This window comes from Bos grunniens, chromosome 24, assembly GCF_055505025.1.
Source record: "Bos grunniens cultivar Pamir isolate PY7600 chromosome 24, Bosgru_T2T1.0, whole genome shotgun sequence".
NCBI lineage: Eukaryota > Metazoa > Chordata > Mammalia > Artiodactyla > Bovidae > Bos > Bos grunniens.
The window spans coordinates 62,497,004-62,518,330 of record NC_141188.1 but is presented as its reverse complement, the minus strand read 5'-3'; the positions used below and the strand labels follow the sequence as shown (position 1 = coordinate 62,518,330).

Below are 21,327 nucleotides of genomic sequence, written 5' to 3'. Positions count from 1 at the left end.
CCATTCTACTTCAGTTACTGTTTCCCCATCCTGCCAAATGCAGAAACCTTGTTATATATAGGTTGACTTACCACTGCTCAGGTTCACATAAAGTTTCATTTATCTTGTAACATGCAGATTCATTTACCATTTAGAGACTGGAAACACTTCCCATCTCCTTTACATTGGGTTATCATATATCTACATACATGTAGAAACAACTTTCAGGATTTAGATTAAATAACTAGTAACCCCCTTTCACTCAAAATAGCGTAAATGCTTTCAGTGGAGGAAAAATATTATAACAAAAACTCTTTACCTGTGTCCTGGATCTATAAACAGTACGTGTCTTTTCTTAGAGTTTAAAATTCTTCAAAGAGGAAAGAAACCCTTTATACTTTGGGAACCAGGGCTAATTCTTTCACTGGGTAAAAGGCGCAAAGGGTTATTTGGAGCAAAGGTAGTGTGTGCAGTGAGCGATCTGATCTGTGCATATTTGTAACACCTTTGCCCTGTGCAGTCATACAGAACTGAACCGACGTGACTTTTATACTCAGAGAGAGTCAGCATCCAGCAGTATTTTGTGACTATGTGATCACTGATCATTACTATCCCTTAGACTGTGCAGGAAATGGTATATTTTCCATTACAGACTGTTCTAGTTCATAGCAATTTAATTGAGGAAAAGTTTTAAGGTGTGTTTTTGTTTCTTTTCTTTTTTTTTTTTTTGTTTCTTTTCTTTCTTTTTTCTGTATTTTAAAATACATTATCTCCCCTAGCCCTAAAGCTTACCTCTTGGTGAGGTGTACTGTTGATATTACACTATTTGTGTGTTCACATGCCTGGTTATATCACGTTGATCTATTTTGGAATGTTAGTTTTTAGTGATCAGAAAGCACACTCATCTAAAAAACTGCCGAGAACAGGCACATGAGAGCTCTGCCTCACTTCCTGTCTGTGGAGCATCTTATCTCCTAATTCTTCTCAATCTTAAACACTCTCAAGGACCAAGCGCAAACCTTCCCTCTTTCAGGGACTCGCCCATGGCCATCTCACCTGGAAGTGGTCTTTTCTCCTTCCTTCATTTATTTGTTCAGCAAATATTTATGGAGTACCTACTCTCTCTAAGACACTGATCAGGTAATAGAAGATGAGTAAAAGTTATCTACATCAAATAGTTTTGCACTCTTGTAGATACATGCTTCTAAATCTTATTTTCTCAGTTAAATTGTGAATTACTTGGGGCTACACCCTCAATCTTATTAATTACTCCATTCCTCAAAAAATTTAGCAGAGTGACTTCTATTGAGACTTCAAGGAAGGGAATTCCCTGGTTGTCCAGTGGTTAGGACTCCAGGCTTCCCCTTCAGGGGGTACGGGTTTGATCCCTGATTGGGGAAAGAAGATCGCACAAGCTGGGCAGATGGCCCAAAAGAGTTAAAGGAAAAGGTTAATTTGTATGGTGGATATATTTTTAGATTTTCTTTAAAGATACCTAAGTATGCAAGACATCAATAGTTCCAAGAGTTAGTTATACCATTTAATCATTCCACACAAAACATTCTAATACAGGTATGAAACTAAACTTAAAAGTTTTTCAAAACTCAGTCTCCTCTTCACATCTATATAATCATGCCTACTTGGGACCCTTCCCCCCATTTATTTTCCCAGGCTCTGTAAGAATGCCATGTGTATATGTGTGTTTAAACATGTAAATATAAGGCAATAAATAAACCTGGGCTCTGTCAGATTTTCATCTGGTGTGTACGCCTGAGTGTAGGACGCCATAGAAAGAGCACTGTCCTAGGAATTAGGATGTAAACCTTCCAATCCTTCACTCTTTTCCACTTCCTCCTTTGAAAAATATAGAATAGGAGAGATATTGGGCTGAGCTAAGGTCTCTTCTAGCTCTAAAATCAGGTGTGTTTCCGTGGACTGACTTCTTTGAACACAAATCAAGGGATGGAACATCAGAATTTAGTGTACAAATGTAGCTTCCATCACTTGTTAATTATAGCCAACTGTCTTCTCATTTCCTATTATGACAAGCCTTCTTTGCAAATCCTGTTTCCCCAGTCTAGAAGGCCCTCCAAACTACTACAATCATTTTGTAAAGCAATTTGACAGTACTTCTCTAGGCCTCACCATCCTTTGGTGTAAGATTACACCAGTTCCAGAGGGAAATGGCTCACCATGTCCTCCTGTCCAGTCTCATTTCCATCCTGGACCAGGGACTGGACCTGGGCCCTGCACTGGGAACTCCAAACCTTAGCCGCTGGACCCCAGGGAGGTCCCTCCCCTTCTATTTCTGTAGGTAATTCTTGTCTATCCAGTGGGACATGGACCAGATTTATTTGCCACTTTATGTCTGTCACATACATAAATTGATTAAAGCTTGATTTTCAAATTCAAATACAGTCACATTCAGTTCAGTTCAGTTGCTCAGTTGTGTCTGACTCTTTGCGACCCCATGAACCACAGCATGCCAGGCCTCCCTGTCCATCACCAACTCCCAAAGCCCACCCAAACTCATGTCCATTGAGCCGGTGATGCCATCCAACCATCTCATCCTCTGTCATCCCCTTCTCCTCCTGCCCTCAATCTTTCCCAGAATCAGGGTCTTTTCCAATGAGTCAGCTCTTCGCATCAGGTGGCCAAAGTATTGGAGTCTCAGCTTCAACATTAGTCTTTCCAATGAATATTCAGGACTGGTCTCCTTTAGGATGGACTGGTTGGATCTCCTTGCAGTCCAAGGGACTCTCAAGAGTCTTCTTCAACACCACAGTTCAAAAACATCAATTCTTTGATGGTGCTGGTGCTCAGCTTTCTTTATAATCCGACTCTCACATCCATACATGACTACTGGAAAAACCATAGCCTTGACTAGATGGACCTTTGTTGGCAAAGTAATGTTTCTGCTTTTTAATATGCTATCTAGGTTGGTCATAACTTTCCTTCCAAGGAGTAAGCATCTTTTAATTTCATGGCTGCAATCACCATCTGCAGTGATTTTGGAGCCCAAAAACATAAAGTCAGCCACTGTTTCCACTGTTTCCCCGTCTATTTGCCATGGAATGATGGGACCAGATGCCATGATCTTAGTTTTCTGAATGTTGAGCTTTACGCCAATGTTTTCACTCTCCTCTTTCACTTTCATCAAGGTGCTCTTTAGTTCTTCTTCACTTTCTGCCATAGGGTGGTGTCATCTGCATATCTGAGGTTATTGATATTTCTCCCGGCAATCTTGATTCCAGCTTGTGCTTCTTCAAATTAGTGAACTGCTAAAAAACCTTTCAAAGGCATAGGTAAAATAAAGGACATTTTTGTAGACATTAGATACGGGGCAAACTTCTTTTAAGGGATTATTTGCCTTAAACAATTTTAAGTAGTTTATTTTGCTAGGAATATTGACATCAAATGGGTTGCTTGAGAGTGTAAACTACTACAATCATTTTGTAAAGCAACTTGACAATATGTGCCAAGAATCTTAATATTTTTTGTCCCATTTAGGACAGGTTCCAGAATGCTATCGGATACTAAAAATCTCAGAATGCCCAATTCCCTTATATAAAATGGCACACTGTTTGCCTATAACCTATGTATACCCTCTCATATACTTTAAATTACCTCTGCAAAGAAAGTGAAAGTGTTAGTTGCTCAGTCATGTCTGACTCTTCGTGAACCCATGGACTGTAGCCCACCAGGCTCCTCTGTCCATGGGATTTCCCAGGCAAGAATACTGGGATTGGGTTGCCATTCTCTTCTCCAGGGGAGTGTCCCGACCCAGGGATCAAACCCAGGTTTCCTGCACTGTTCACCATTTGAGCCACCTCTAAACACTTAGAATACCTAACGCAGTGCTGTGTGCTATGCATGCTTAGTCGCTCAGTCGTGTCTGACTCTTGTGACCTCACAGGCTGTAGTCCGCCAGGCTTCTCTGTCCATGGAATTCTCCAGGCAAGAATACTGGAGTGGGTTGCCATTTCCTTCCCCAGAGGATCTTCCCAACCCAGGAATCTCCTGCATTGAAGGAAGATTCTTTACTGACTGAGCTGAGGGAAGCCTCAATGCAATGTTAATTCTATGTAGACGGTTGCCTATGGCAAATTCAAATTTTACTTTTTTGGAACTTTCTGGAATTTATTTTTTCTGAATGTTTTTGATTGAGGGGGTCGGTTGAATTGTGCATGTGGAACCTGCAGACAGGGAGTGCCTTATTATACCTGTTGCTGGGAACAATTCCTAAGGAAATAATTTCTTAAAAAAAAAAAGTAACCTTTATATATGTGTGGTGGTTTAGTCACTAACTCGTGTCCAACTCTTGTGACCCCATGAACAGTAGCCCACCAGGCTCCTCTGTCCCTGGGATTCTCCAGGCAAGAATACTGGAGTGGGTTGCCATTTCCTTCTCCAGAGGATCTTCCCAACCCAGGGATGGAACCTGGGTCTCCAGCATTGCAGGCAGACTCTTTACGAACTGAGCTACAAGGGAAGTTGGTGGGCCACAGTCCATGGGGTCACAAAAGAGTTAGACACGACTGAGCACCCATGCACAGGTATGCAGTTTATATGTAAACATATTCATAATAGAATAATTTGTAATATTAATGTATAAAAATAAGTAAATGGATAAATGCATTATATACAAATGAGAGGATATTGTGGTTGCTGTTGTTCAGCTGCTCAGTCATGTCTGACTCTTTGCAGCCCCATAGACTGCAGCACGCCAGGCTCCCCTGTCCTGCACTATCTCCTGGAGTTTGCCCAGGTTCATGTCCATTGAGCCAGTGAGAATATTATGTAATCAACTAAAAATGGGGTTGGTAAAATTTGTACCAACACAGACAAATGCTATAATATAATGTTAAGTGGAAAAAAAAAAAAACAGTATACATATATAAATATATATATATAGATAATATACATATATATGTATACATATATACATATAAAATTTTATATGTAGCATAGTCAGAATAAGACACCAAAAAATACGAGTAAAAAAAAGAAATAGAGAATACCCCAAAATATTGAGGAGTTCTCTTTCAAAGGTGAAATTGAAATTTGAATTTTTTTCTCCTCCTACTTTTTCCTGTTTTCCACGTTGTCAAAATGGAGCATGCACTAATTTTGGAGAGGAAAACAATGTACTTCCAAATACAGGGCCATCAAGGGTTTAAGTTTAAAGCAGAAACTTTTTAAAGTTTAAATACCTTAGTGATTCAGTGTCTGCAGTATGTGTGGTGGTTTCAGTAGAAGTCCGAACTTTTTTTTCCTTAAGTGCTGTCAAGTCTGAAGAACTTTCTAAGCAGGCGGTCACTATTTTGAGTTGTTTCCTCATACTCTGTCCGGCGGAGCCCCTGGGCTGTTTGGCTTGGACAGATTTGAGGATAAGCTGTGAATGAGGAAGAGCAGATGCGCTTTCCTCCACTTTGTGGCCAGAATACCAGCAAGTTCAGGAAGTTCTCCTTATGTTCTTTTTCTGGCAAAGGCAGAAACCCCGGCTATGGTTCATTCACCATAGACTGATTAGGGCGGCAGGGATTCTGGGTGGCCTTTTCACATCAAGGAATGTACAGATGGGACAAGTTAAGCCATGAATGCATAGATACCAAAGCAGCTATTGGGTCAATTTATGGTATTAGTAAAGAAGATGCATTTTTCTCAGGGTTAGAACAAATGTGCATGGTACTAAGCTTTAAATCTGTTGCAACTCTTTGTTTAGGAATATCTGCCATAGAATAACTGTTGTGTCTTAATAAGTTCAAGGGCACAAAGGTGCAATTATAATAAACAGGATCAGATCACTACAAAGGAAAAGAGAATATTCTGAGAACAGAACTGAAACCTAAACGATAGAAAGTGAAACGAAACTGAAACTTAGCCAGCAAAGCTATTAAAAAAAAAAAAAAGAATTCCTGATCTTAACAGAGTTCTAGCAGGTAACTATACATGAGCCAGTATTACCAAAAGTAAAAGAAATGAATGTCTTAAGTTTTCCTAGGTTACATTTAGACTAAAAATGAAACTTGTCACCAGCTTGTGACCTTGCTGAAGTCATTTAACCTCTCTGAGTCTCAGTTTACTCATCTGTGAAAATAGGGATAACAATTCATGCCAGCCGAGATTCAATATAGACTCTCAGGACTCTCAGACATCTCAGATGCAATCTCAAAAATGACAGAAAGATCTCTGTTTGTTTCCAAGGCAAACCATTCGATATCACAGTAATCCAAGTGTATGCCCCAACCAGTAACCCTGAAGAAGCTGAGGCCAAACGGTTCTATGAGGATCTACAAGACCTTTTGGAACTAACACCCAAAAAAGATGTCCTTTTCATTATAGGGGACTGGAATGCAAAAGTAGGAAGTCAAGAAATACCTGGAGTAAGAGGCAGATTTGGCCTTGGAGTACAGAATGAAGCTGGGCAAAGAATGAAGCAGGGCAAAGGCTAACAGAGTTTTGCCAAGAGAACGCGCTGGTCATAGCAAACACCCTCTTCCAACAACACAAGAGAAGGCTCTACACATGGACATCACCAGATGGTCAACACCGAAACCAGATTGATTATATTCTTTGCACCCAAAGATGGAGAAGCTCTACACAATCAGCAAAAAGAAGACTGGGAGCTGACTATGGCTCAGATCATGAACTCCTTATTGCCAAATTCAGACTTAAATTGAAGAAAGTAGGGAAAAGCACTAGACCATTCACTTATAACCTAAATCAAATCCCTTATGACTATACAGTGGAAGTGAGAAATAGATTTAAAGGATTAGATCTGATAGAGTACCTGAAGAACTATGGACAGAGGTTCATGACATTGTACAGGAGGCAGGGATCAAGACCATCATCAAGAAAAAGAAATGCAAAAAAGCAAAATGGCTGTCTGAAGAGGCCTTACAAATAGCTGTGAAAAGAAGAGAAGTGAAAGATAAAGGAGAAAAGAAAAGATATATCCATTTGAATGCAGAGTTCCAAAGAATAGCAAGGAGAGATAAGAAAGCCTTCCTCAGTGATCAATGCAAAGAGATAGAGGAAAACAGTAGAATGGAAAGGACTAGAGATTTCCTCAAGAAAATTAGAGATACCAAGGGAAATTTTCATGCAAAGATGGGCTCAATAAAGGACAGAAATGGTATGGACCTAACAGAAGCAGAAGATATTAAGAAGAGGTGGCAAGAATACACAGAACTATACAAAAAAGATCTTCATGACCCAGATAATCACAATGATGTGATCACTCACCTAGAGCCAGACATCCTGGAATGTGAAGTCAAATGGGCCTTAGGAAGCATCACAACAAAGCTAGTGGAGGGGATGGAATTCCAGTGGAGCTATTTCAAATCTTAAAAGATGATGCTGTGAAAGTGATGCACTCAATATGCCAGCAAATTTGGAACACTCAGAAGTGGCCATAGGACTGGAAAAGGTCAGTTTTCATTCCAATCCCTAAGAAAGGCAATGCCAAAGAATGCTCAAACTATCACACAATTGCACTCATCTCACAGGCTAGCAAAGTAAAGCTCAATATTCTCCAAGCCAGGTTTCAACAGTACATGAACTGAGAAATTCCAGATATTCAAGCTGGATTTAGAAAAGGCTGAGAAACCAGAGATCAAATTGCCAACATCTGTTGGATCATCGAAAAAGCAAGAGAGTTCCAGAAAAACATCTACTTCTGCTTTATTGACTATGTCAAAGCCTTTGACTGTATGGATCACAATAAACTGTGGAAAATTCTTCAAGAGATGGGAATACCAGGCCACCTGACATGCCTCTTGAAAAACCTGTATGCAGGTCCAGTTAGAACTGGACATGGAACAACAGACTGGTTCCATATCAAGAAACAAGCATGTCAAGGCTGTATATTGTCACCCTGCTTATTTAACTTATATGCAGAGTACATCAGAAACGCTGAGCTGGAAGAAGCACGAGCTGAAATCAAGATTGCTGAGAGGAATATCAATAACCTCAGATATGCAGATGAAGCCACCCTTATGGCAGAAAGTGAAGAGGAACTAAAGAGCCTCTTGTGAAAGTGAAAGAGGAGAGTGAAAACGTTGGCTTAAAACTCAACATTCAGAAAACTAAGATCATGGCATCCAGTCCCATCACTTCATGGGAAATAGATGGGGAAATGGTGGAAACAGTGGCTGACTTTATTTTGGGGGGCTCCAAAATCACTGCAGATGGTGACTGCAGCCATGAAATTAAAAGACACTTACTCCTTGGAAGAAAATCTATGAGCAACCTAGACAGCATATTAAAAAGCAGAGACATTACTTTGCCAACAAAGGTCCATCTAGTCAAGGCTATGGTTTTTCCAGTAGTCATGTATGGATGTGAGAGTTGGACTATAAAGAAAGCTGAGCGCCAAAGAATTGTGGTGCTGGAGAAGACTCTTGAGAGTCCCTTGGACTGCAAGGAGATCCAACCAGTCCATCCTAACGGAGATCAGTCCTGAATATTCATTGGAAGGACTGATGCTGAAGCTGAAACTCCAATACTTAGTCCACCTGATGCAAAGAACTGACTCACTGGGAAAGACCCTGATGCTGGGAAAGATCGAAGGCGGGAGAAGAAGGGGACGACAGAGGATAAGATGATTGGATGGCATCACCAACTCAATGGACGTGAGTTTGAGTGAACTCCGGGAGTTGGCGATGGACAGGGAGTCCTGGTGTGCTGCAGTCCATGGGGTCACAGAGTCAGACACGGCTGAATGACTGAACTGACCGACTGACTGAGATTCAATATAGACTCTTAGGACTTGAAGAGGACTAGAGACCACCAAGCCCACCCCCTGCACTGGGGCAGGGCCCCAATCTTGTCTTGCCATGTGTCCCCCCAGGCCCCTCACTATCAGGGCCCATCTCTCCTGTTCCGATAGTGAGTTCTGGAGACAACTGAGGTTTCTGCTGGGCTCACTGAAGGCTCAGGCGAAGTGGGTGCCCAGTAACGTGCGGGAGAGGGTGGCAGGAGAAAGCCCGGGCGGACGTTACACTGACGTGGCTTTGGAAGCCAGTCCTGTTGCGCCGGCTGAGTGGTCCCAGGCCGCTCGGACAGGGTACAGCAATCATCATTGTCAGAGAGGGACTCTGTTATGGTGCTTATAGGGCAATGACAGAGCCAGAAACAGGAGCTGTGATGGGGAACCGCCAGAGCGTGGGACCTGGGCAGACGGAACACCCTGCTCAGGAATGAAGAGCCTTAGCTTGTCTGGACGCTCTGTCCCCATCTTGAAATTCCTCATCTTTTCACAGCAATTTCCCTTTGCCCTGGGCTCCCCAAACAATGTAGCAAGTCCTTAGATGGCTTCCAAGATCTGCTCAGCAGAGAGCTGGGGGAAACCAAGACGGGGACACAGGGAGACGGGGCACTACCCGGCAGGCTGTGACTTTTCCCCGAGCGCCAGGAAACGTCGGGCCAGGGCCACCCTCTGCTGCCCACGCCCGAGGATGGTTCAGCACCAGGAGGACTGAGCAGAGAGTCTGTGGGGCCGGGGGCTTGCTCCCACAGAGGCAGCTCCACAGAGGGGTCTGGGAGAGCAGCGAGGGAGGGCCCGGGTGTTGTCACCTTTTCCCTTTATTTTATTGAAGTAAAATTCACATAACATATAAGTAACCATGTGAAAACATAGAGTTCAGGGACCTCCCTGGCGGTCTCGAGGTTAGGACTCTGTTTTCTTTGCTGGGGGCCCAGGTTCCATCTTTGGTTGGGGAACTAAGATCCGACAAGCCGTGCAGCGTGACCAATAAATAAATAAAATAAAGCAAAAAGTATGGGGTTCAGTGGCATTTAGTGCTCGTCCAGTGTTCTGCAGCCGTCACCGCTGCTTCGTTTCATCACCTCACCCTGTACCCGTTAGGCAGTCACTCAATGTCCCCACCCCGTGGCAACCACTAATTTGCTTCCTGTCGCTATGGATTTACCTCCTCTGCACACACGGTATAAATGGAAGCATAAACTATGTGGCCTTCTGTGTCTGGCTTCTTTCACTCAGCGTCATGTTTTAGGGACTCATCCACATCGCGAAACTCGCTCAGTCATGTCCCACTCTTTGCAACCCCGTGGTCTATGCAGTCCATGGAACTCTCCAGGCCAGAATACTGGAGTGGGTTGCCATGCTCTCCTGCAGGGGATCTTCCCAACCCAGGGATTGAACACAGGTCTCCTGCATTGCAGGCGGATTCTCTACCAGCTGAGCCACAAGGGAAGCCCAAGAATACCGGAGTGGGTAGCCCCTTCTCCAGAGGAGATTCCCGACACAGGAATGGAGCTGGGGTCTCCTGCATTACAGGCGGATTCTTTACCAGCTGAGCTATGAGCAGATAGCACTGTAGCATTTGGGTGAGTTGTGTACCCTGTGTGGATATACCACATTTGTTTATCCATTCACATTCTGAGGGACGTGGTGGGGGTTTCCATCATTTGGCTGTTGTGAACAGTGCAGCCATGAACATTCAGGTACATGTATTTGTTGGAGTACCTGTTTTCAATTCCAGGATACTGGATCCTATGATAACTCTACGCTTAGCTTTCTGAGGAACTGCCAAACTGTTCCCCACAGTGGCTGCACCGTCTTACACTCTTACCAGCAGGGAACGAGGGTTCCAATTTCTCCACATCTTTGCCAACACTTGCTGTTGCTGGTTTATTTTGTTTTTTCTAATGGTAGCCATCTTTCTGGGTGTGAAGTACATTACGCTGTGGTTTTGATTTACATTTCCTTAATGACTAGTGATGTTGAGCATCTTTCCATCTGTTTGTTGGTTGTTTATATATCTTTGGAGAAAGGTCTGTTCAAAGCTTTGGCCCATTTGAAGGTTCAGCCATTTGCATCTCTACTGTGGAGTTCTAAGAGCTCTTCATACACTCTGGATGCAAGTGTCTTATCTGATACATGTTTTTGAATATTTTCTTCTATTGTGTCAGTCTTTTAACTTTCTTGATTGCCCTTTGATACACAAATATTTCTTACTTTTTATGAGTTCAATTCGTTTTATCTTTTGTTGCTTGTACTTTTCTATGTAATTTCTAAGAATCCATTGCCAAATCTGAGGTCAGGAAGTGAAAGAAAATGAAAGTGTTCGTTGCTCAGTCGTGTCTGACTCCACGCCATGGAATATAGCCTGCCATGCTCCTCTGTCCATGAAATTCTCCAGGCAAGAATACTGGAGTGGGTTGCCATTCCCTTCTCCAGGGGATCTTCCTGACCCAGGGATTGAACACTGGTCTTCTGCATTGTAGGCAGATTACCATCTGAGCCACCAGGGAAGTCAGGAAGAGCTATCCCTATATTTCCTTCTAAGAATTGTATAGTTTTAGCTTCTAAGTTTAGGTCTTTGATCCATATTAGTTAATTTTTGAATATGCTGTAAAACAGAAGTCCAACTCATTCTTTTGCTTGCAGATATCCACTTGTTGCAATATCATATGTTGAAAGTTTATTCTTTCCAATTTTTTTGTCCTGACAACCTTGTCAATTAGCCCTAGATATATGGGTTTAATTCTGGACTCTCATTTCTACTCCTTTGATCTAAATCTTATCATTTGTAATTGCTGTGGATAAGTATGCATATATGTATGCATGGTACTAAGTCATGGTAATGTATCAATAAATTCTGGCCAAAGATCAGATGTATGTAGCACTTGGTAAATTTGATAAAAGAGTAGGGCTGTTAACTTTAAGATATTGCAAACACAAACACTGAGACAGCAATTTAGAGACCTTTGCAAGAGCTTGAAATAAATATACGAAGAGACAATCTGAGCAGCCTTACTTGGAAGGCCTGACCTAGAAGCAAGGATGCTTATCTCGGTGGTTGAACTCATCCTACAAATATTTACATGTAAACATCTTACGGAAGGTCACATCCATCAAGGACACTGCAAACAATTTGGAACCTGGTGCTCCATATACTAAAACCAGGAAGAAATAATGACGTGTTTGCCTGCAGCTATTTTTAAATCTCCCCCTCTTTTCAGTTTAGTAACATCACAATTAGCTTTTGTCTCTTTTTAGACAAAGTGGTGAAACTTTCTGGTTGTAAATTTAATTCCAATAAATTCAGTTAAATGGTCTAAATAGTTTATTGTCTCCTAATTAGATGTTAACAAAATTAACAATAATTATTAATTATATTTTATTACTACGGGTGCATATTTTTATATAATTATAATACACTATGGATATAGGTAATGCATTTATATTTATGGTTAATCACAATTATTAATAATATTTAATTGGAAGGACTGATGCTGAACCTGAAGCTCCAATCCTTTGGCCACCTGATGCAAAGAACTGACTCATTTGAAAAGACCCTGATGCTGGGAAAGATTGAAGGCAGGAGAAGGGGACGACAGAGGACGAGATGGTCGGATGGCATCACCGACTCAATGGATGTGAGTCTGAGTGAACTCTGGGAGATGGTGATGGACAGGGAGGCCTGGAGGGCTGCAGTCCACGTGGTCGCAGAGTCGGACACGGCTGAGCGACTGAACAGCAATACTTACTTAAGAAAATTTCTTTGAGTTAACAATTTATTGATTGTTTACTTGGAGTAGCATGTGAGATGAGGATATTTGTTCATCCGTTTAACAAACATGGTCTGAGCACACATGCCCTGGGCACTGGGGTGGGACAGGACCAGGCCCTGAATGCCTGAAGCTGCCATAAAGGTAAGGGCAAGGTAGCAGAGGCCGCAAAATGCTTCCAGGCTCCCCCAGCCCAGTCTCACTGTGGGCTCTGGCCTGGCCATCTACCCAAGCCCACAGGTACACCTTCCCCCGAGCCTCTCAGCTTAGCCAAGACATACAGGTGGTTTTCCTGTGACATCTCACTGGGATGCTAAGGAAAATCCCCAAAGCCAGAGAACAAAAGAGACAAAGAAACAACCGAAGCAGAGAGATAGATATGGGTCATTGATCTGGAGGGAACAAGAGTTCAGTCTTACCTGCCAGGCCCTCCCCCAGGGGATCTTCCCTACCCAGGGACCAACTCCCGGCTCCCGCACTGGCAGGCGGGTTCTTTACCCCTAGTGCCACCTGGGACACCCTCACCAAGAGAACCTTCCCCAAACCCTGTTCTCCACACAACATCCCCAATATTCCTAGCAAACCTCTCCCTTTGGTTGCCAAGACTCTTAAGAAGGTTCTCCAGGGGAGACACAGGCTTCCCTGGTGGCTCAGACGGTAAAGAATCTGCCTGTAATGTGGGAGACCCAGGTTCCCTGGGTCCTGAAACTCTCCTGGAGGAGAGCATGGCAACGCACTCCAGTATTCTTTCCTGGAGAATCCCATGGACAAGGGAGCCTGGTGGGTTACAGTCCACGGGGCTGCAAAAAGTCAGAGACGACTGAAGTGACTTAACATGCACGCACAAGACAGACAGGAGATTTTCTGGCCTCAGCAGGCTATTGGAGATAGGATTCAGAACCTTCGGACTATCTCTAGGGGTCATTAACTTTGGAATAAACTGCCCTCCAGCCCTCTGTTCATCCCTAACCTTTGCAGGGCAACAGTATGAAGAGAGGCCCACATGCCACGTCTATAAATCCAGATGTAAGTCAAGCTAACAGTTAAATGGCATTCATATCCTCCTTCCTTGATAAATGTAACTTCACAATGACACGGAAAACAAGGTTCCAGTTTAGAATCCCTCTGCCTCTGTCCAGAGGCCCGCCCTGTCACTCCAGGAAGGAGCATTCATGTATGTGGGTGGACACTTCAGCCAACATGTCCAAGTTCTGTATTAATTTTTTACAACTGCATTTACATCTACAATTATCTCAGTAAAAAAATTAAAAAATATTTACTTACTTATTTGGCTGCCTTATATATAAAGGTTGGGAAAGGAGTACGTCAAGGCTGTATATTGTCACCCTGCTTATTTAACTTATATGCAGAGTACATCATGTGAAATGCTGGGCTGGATGAAGCACAAGCTGGAATCAAGATTGCTGGGAGGAATATCAATAATCTCAGATATGCGGATGATACAGCCCTTATGGCAGAAAGCAAAGAAGAACTAAAGGGGCTCTTGATGAAAGTGAAAGAGGAGAGTAAAAATGTGGGCTTAAAGCTCAACATTCAGAAAACTAAGATCATGGCATCTGGTCCCATCACTTCATGGCAAATAGATGGGGAAACAGTGGAAACATGAGAGACTTTATTTTCTTGGGCTGTAAAATCACTGCAGATGGTGACTGCAGCCATGAAATTAAAAGACGCTTACTCCTTGGAAGAAAATCTGTGACAAACCTAGACAGTATATTAAAAAGCAGAGACATTACCTTGCTGACAAAGATCCGTCTAGCCAAAGCTATGGTTTTTCCAGCGGTCAAGTATGGATGTGAGAGTTGGACCATAAAGAAAGCTGAGCGCCGAAGAATTGATGCTTTTGAACTGTGGTGTTGGAGAAGACTCTTGAGAGTCCCTGGGACTGCAAGGAGAGCCAACCAGTCCATCCTAAAGGAGATCAGTCCTGAATATTCATTGGAAGGACTGATGCTGAAGCTGAAACTCCAATACTTTGGCCACCTGATGCAAAGAACTGACTCATTTGAAAAGACCTTGATGCTGGGAAAGATTGAAGGCAGGAGGAGAAGGGGACGACAGAGGATGAGATGGTTAGATGGTATCACCGACTCAATGGACGTGAGTTTGAGTGAACTCTGGGAGTTGGTGATGGACAGGGAGGCCTGGCGTGCTGCAGTCCATGGGGTTGCAAAGAGTTGGACATGACTGAGTGACTGAACTGAAACTGAAACATTGCTGCCTTGGATCTTAATTTCGTCAGGTGGATCCTCCACCGTGGCCCACAGACTCTAGTTGGGGCACGAGGGCTTAACTGAATTATCTTTCTTACACTGGACGGTAAGCACACCTACACTTTGCTTTGGAGGGAGACGGTGTCTCTACCTTTTGAAGGTGTTCTTCTCATAAACATCCTAGAAACGACAGTCCAGACAAAAGGCTGCCAGAGCATCTACTCCTAAGATGTGCAGAAACACAAGAGACCATGGAGGATGGGCCCCCGGCAATGACAACTCAGGACATCATTTGCTCGGGCCCCAGACTGAAAAAGAAAGCAGCTCTCCAACGTTGTTGGGGTCCACGGCATGCGGGATCTTAGTCTCCTGCATTGCAAGGCAGATTCTTAGCCACTGGACCGCCAGGAAAGTCCCTCATAAAACGTTTAATTAAAAAACAAAGAGAGAGAGAGAGTGTGTGTGTGTGTGTACCTGTGTGCTGTGTGACCGTACACTCAAATGAGCGGGGCCCCTGTGCTGGGCTGTCTGCTCTCAGGGGCCCACTCTGGTCACCTTCCGCCTGGCCCCTCCTCACAGCACAAGGAGCCCCCAGGTCTCGCCTAGGACTGCCCTGTGCTTCCCCTTCCAAACCAGGGCTCAAACAGCCTCCAGTCCAATCCGAGGACTCCATGGCCTTGCCCTTTTTCTATCCTCCCAAGCATTCTGCTCGGTCTGTGTGTGCACTTCTAAGCGCACAGGTAGCCCTGGGGGAGCTGTTTGTGGGCAATATGAACAGAGCTTGGTTTGGAAAAGGAAGGGCTAGCATGTTGGTAAGCACTCATGGCCGTGACCAGTGTGGGGAAGGAAAGGCGGACACATAGTGGTCTTCCCGTTTTCGCCATAAGATTCTGGAAAGGAAATCGAGAAGAAGGCTGAGCCAGCCTTCCACGCCCTCTCTGACCTCTAGGGACTGGGGCACGGTTCATAAAACCCAGAGACAAACATCAACTCTTCTGCTCCAATCAACCGCAAACGACTGTAACCCCCGACAGAATGGCAAGCACCAGTGCAGAGTAAAGCCCGGGAACCTGAGCGAGGCCAAGGGATGTTTCACGACCCCGCCCTTCGAACCACAGGCTGAGCGTGCTCCTCTGGAAAGAAGGGCCGTGGATTGTGGCATCCAATGCCCAACAGTTCAAAGTACAGACGCCTTTTCTAGGTCCTTTTGGCCCCGCCAGGACATGACCAGGAGGCCCACGGAGGACAGCTATTTCTTGTGTTGAGTCCTGTCAGACACGAGGGTTTCTTGGTTCCTACAATAATCCCGCTTTCTGAGGATAAAGCAAATCTGCGACTTGATGGTCATGGCCCAGAAGTAGACAGAACCGAGGGGAGAGCTGAACTCGGGGTACGGTTGAGAAGCTTCTGGAGGTTTAATATTTAGTCACAAGTGCTGAATGCTTTAGAGTGTGGAGCATTTCTTTTTCTATTCCAGACCAATTTCTGCTTCACAGTAGAGCTGTGGATTTACCATCTTAGGTATTTCTCCACTGCCTCGTTCCCTCCCAAAAGGATTTGAAACAGCTTGTCTCCCTTTAAGGTTAATGTGTCTGGGTCCTAGCGCTCTACAAAGTGCATTTGGTTTTATATGAGTCAGCCAAAATTTCTCTTGGGAAATAGTCAGAGAAAATAAATAACTGAGCGGGGAAAGGCAGAGTCACAGTGGAGGACGCTTGGGTCCGAGGGTGCTGCAAAGATGTCCACGGAGGCTGCACCGGGGGAACGGGGACCACGGGGTCGTTTCCAGGGGCTGTTCCGGAGAACAGGGCCTGGCAGCAGACCGTGCTCAGCAAACGTTTGTCGAGTGGGGCAGCATCTCCCAGCCAGCATGCTGCTGCCTGTGGAAGGGACGGGCAGCAGGTGCCCTTGGCCACAAATGTTACCATTTCCTACATGAGCCGTGCAGAAGGCCCCAGAGCCAGCCCTGGCACTCTGAAAGCACCATGAACTCCTCCAGGGCAGGGAAGAGAGCTCATCTGTATTTACATCCTAAGCACAAGGCATCATGCCTGGCATCTATGTGAGAAAGTGAAAGTGTTAGCTGCTCAGTCGTGTCCAACTCTTTGTGACTCCAAGGGCTGTAGCTCCCCAGGCTCCTCTGTCCATGGAATTCTCCAGGCAAGAACACTGGAGTGGGTAGCCATTCCCTTCTCCTGGGGATCTTTCAGACCCAGGGATTGAACCTGGGTCTCCCGCATTGCAGGCAGATTCTTTATCCTCTGAGCCACCAGGGAAATCCTGGCATCTGGTAGGCGCTAAACTAACGTTGAGTAGAATTTGCAAGCATGCTTTTTATAACTTCCTCCAAGTCATCTATTAGGATGTTGAGCAGTAAACAGATCAGGAACAGAACTGTGGATCCTCCAGGTGCCAGGCTGACAGTCATGCACTAATCCACACAGGAGGGAGGCGAGGTCTAAGAAGAAGGAGACTTTTTGTTGAGACGTGATGGTTTTAGTTCAAACGGTAGAACGGGTGTCCCGGGGCCAACTGGACACTAATGAGTGAAAAAGAGAGAAAAGATCAAGGTCTCCCAAGAAGAGGATCGTGGGTAAGTCTTGGGGAAAGGGGCGATCTTATAACTGCTGGAACAGGGGTAGATGTTTGATTTTTCTGGGACAGAATTGGGTGACTTTTACGAGAAGTCATAAATATGGGCCAAACCTCTGACACAAGAATTTCACTTGTAGATTTCAATTGCTAAAATTTAATCAGCTTCACAAAGATGTTAGTATGTGTACAAGACTGTATACCACAGTGTTGGTTATAATGATGAAACATTTACAATGTTTACTTTCAACAAGGACTTAAATAAATCACTGAATATAGTCACTGAATGTAACATTGCACCGCTGTTAAAATGGTGATGGAGGGCTAGACCCAGTTGAATGAACATTTATTTGTACTACATGGTTAAGTGAAAAGAGCGAGATACCAATGCTACCACTTTGGTTTGCTAGAAACATTTATATATGGAGGGAGAGAGAGAAAAAAATTCTTAAAGAATACATATCAAAACGCTAATGGTGAGGACTTCCCTAGTGGATAGGAATCCGCCTGTCTGTGCAGGCGACATGGGTTCGATCCCGGGTGGGGGAATATCCCACACGCTGCAGAGCAGCTAAGCCTGTGCAGCACAACTGCCGAGTCCTGCTCTGAGCCCCAAAGCCAGGCCTATCGAAACCCAGGTGCCTGGGAGCCCGTGGCTCCACAAAGGGAGACGCCCCCACAGTGAGACCGCGCAGCGCACCGGGAGAGCAGCCCCCACGATGAGTCCATGCTCGACAACGGGAGATGCCCCCACAGTGAGGCCGCGCAGCGCACCGGGAGAGCAGCCCCCACGATGAGTCCATGCTCCACAACGGGAGATGCCCCCACAGTGAGACGGCGCAGCGCAACGGGAGAGCAGCCGCACCAACCACAACCAGAGAAAGCCCGCGCATAGAAGACCCAGCGCAGCAGAAACAATTTAGAAAAACAAATAAATACAGCCATGTGTACATGTCAAAAAAAATTTTTTTAAATGCTAATGGTGATTATCTTCTGGGTATTAGGAATACAACTAATTTAACATTTTTACTCTTATCTGTTATTTCTAAACTTCTAACTGTGGATATGTGATAGTGTAAAAATAGTAATAATAACACACATAATAAAGTTTATTATACACATAATAATAAAATTACTATACACATACTAATAAAAGTTAGGACGGGTGAAGTTGTGTCTCTGCTGTTGATTACATTGGTGAGCTTTCTGCTACCCTAAGTGCCCAGCTGGGGCTGCGGTGGTTACCTGGCTGGATGCTCTGGGAAGAAAACTGAAACTGAAGAGACTACAGACACTTCTAGCGGCTGATGCTCTGATTCCTCGAAGGAAGACGGTGACATGGGAAAACGAGCATCAGTCCCTTACACACTTTGTCAGGCAAAAGTGGTTTTTCAGAACTAATATTTTAAATTTTTTGCGAGGCTTTTTTGGTTTCATGATGAGAATGTCTTTGCAAATCAGAAATTACATTCTTAGCATTTCCCTCTTTCTGTGACTTCTTCATGAGCAACAGTGTAAGAATTGGAATCTTCTCATTTTATCCCCTGCTTTGGCACAAAATACTGCACACAGACATTTGTATCTGAACCTGGAAACAGAAATAACATTTACCTCTCATCCCACAGGGTACGCTGGAAGCTCCATGAGGCCAGGGGTTTGTTTTGTTCCAGAGCCCAGAAGAATACCTGGCGCACAGAAGGCACTTAGTAAATATCTTTCAAATGAATAAGCAAGTGTTGGCAGAGTAAAACAAGCAACTTGGAGGAAGCCGCTTTGCAAACACTTGCTTTCTCTATACTTACTTTAAAAACATGAGTTTCTAAAGGGAATTCCAAAATAAAAACTCAATTCTTTTTTTTTCATGTAATTAATTTTTCAGATTACTAATATTTTTAAAAAAATCAGGTATGATCTTCATACAGCCATACAAGAAAAAATGAGAACTACAGACTGTGTTCTCAGTAAACACAGTTCAACAGAACTTGCCCTAAACGAGGGAGATATTCTACACCTGCATCTCCAACATGGTAGCCGCTAACCACAGGAGGGAGGCATTAGGCACTTGAAATGCGGCTGGCTGAGAAAGAGGAGGTGAATTTTACATTTTATTTAATTCTAATTAATTTACATTTAAGTTTAAATAGCCACATATGATCAGTGGCTACTATCTCAGGCGGTCAACTCAAGACTGAACTGCTCATCCTAGTGACAAGGTAAATGCCATGTGTGTGCCATGACGCTGTGTGTAAACACGATTGACTCTCGTCCTGTGAGAAGGGGGTGGAAATGACCCCAGGAAACCAGTGCGCATGACAGCAAAAGATCTCTCCTGTGCTCAGTCACTCAGTCTTTCCTTCTCTTCGTGACCCCATGGACTGCAGCCCACCAGGCTCCTCTGTCCATGGGATTTTCCAGCCAGGAATATTGGAGCGAGTAGCCATTTCCTTCTCCAGGGGGTCTTCCCCACCCAGGGATCGAGCCCCACTCTCTTGCACTGGCAGGTGGGTTCTTTACAACTGTGCCACCTGTATGTCTCATAAATTTAAAAAATTTCTTGGCGCTTCCCCGGTGGTCCAGTGGTTAAGACTCAGTACTTCCGCTGCAGGGGAATGTGGGTTAGATTCCTGGTCAGGAAGTTCTGCATGCTGTGAGGTGTGGCCAAAGAAAAAAAAATTTGTTTTAAAGAAACAAACAAAAAATTTCTTTACCACACAGGCTTCCTAATTTCTGTAGTCTTGCTACCCTCTGGACATGCCACAGATTTATTTGTTTTCAAAATGAGATTTATAAGATTTATAAAACCCAAAGCAAAGATCTGTGCGGTGTATGTCGTCAGCACGAAAATGAAAAGTGCGACTTGCATGAAAAGTCTCACTTTTACCTCAAAGTGCCTCCTTTTGTTAGCTGATGGTTGTACATACCGCTTTAGTGATGTTAGTTATAAATAAAGGTTTCTGTTTGTTTGTTTTCACTTAAAAATCCCCACGTTATCTCCACAGGAGATAACAGCTTGGAGGAAGTGAATGTGGAACTCAGGCAACCAATCAGAAGAGCCCTCCCCCACCACTACCTTCTTCAGAAACCTTCATAAAACATTCATGCAAAGTGTTCTCCTTTAAATTAACTGAGTATTTATCTTAATTCTTCATCTTCTTGATGTTTAACTGTCCCATGGCTTTTCTTATGGGCTTCCTAGGTAGGTCAGCTGGTAAAGAATCTGCCTGCCATGCAGGAGACCCCAGTTCCACTCCTGGGTCGGGAAGATCCCCTGGAGATGGGCTACCCACTCCAGTATTCTTGGGCTTCCATGGTGGCTCAGACAGTAAAGAATCCGCCTGCAATGTGGGATACCTGGGTTCGATCCCTGGGTCGGGAAGATCCCCTGGACGAGGGCATGACAACCCACTCCAGTATTCTTGCATGGAGAATCCCCTCCCATGGACGAGGAGCCTGGCAGGCTACAGTCCATGGGGTTGTGAAGAGTTGCACACGACTGAGGGACTAAGCACAGAGCTCAGGCAACCAGTCAGAAGAGCCCCCCAACCCCACTACCTTCCTCGGAAAACTTCATAAAACATTCATGCAAAGTGTTCTCCTTTAAATCAACTGTGTATTTATCTTAGTTCTTCATCTTCTTGGTGTGACCTCTCCCACGGCTTTCCTTAATGACATAGATGCTACTGTAGGTCACACTGTAGAAAGCAATTTCAGAGAAAAACTAAAAATGGAGGACGAACGCAGCTGAAGTGAGTTTATCTTTGTGGCATTAAACCGAAAAAAAGGGGTGATTGCAGCTTTATGATGAATCATAACAAGTTGTTAAATGAGGTGCAATTACCTCATTGTGACTAAGCTGCTATCACAGAAATACCATAGACGAGGTGGCTTATCAACAGCAGAAGTGTGCTCCTCACGGTTCCGGAAGCTGTGTTCAGTGCAAGTTCAAGGCAGCGGCAGGTTCACGGTTGGATGAGAGCCGGCT

At 44.2% G+C, this 21,327-nt stretch overlaps 1 long non-coding RNA gene across 1 annotated transcript; it reads right to left on the bottom strand.

The window, feature by feature from the left end:
• Positions 1-16,463: 16,463 nt before the first annotated feature.
• On the bottom strand, positions 16,464-19,418 carry LOC147346410 (uncharacterized). The gene is made up of 3 exons (XR_015154172.1): positions 19,148-19,418; positions 18,957-19,030; positions 16,464-17,292 (listed from the first exon to the last, which is right to left on the bottom strand). It is a non-coding gene; the product is annotated as an uncharacterized LOC147346410 (long non-coding RNA).
• Positions 19,419-21,327: the final 1,909 nt, after the last annotated feature.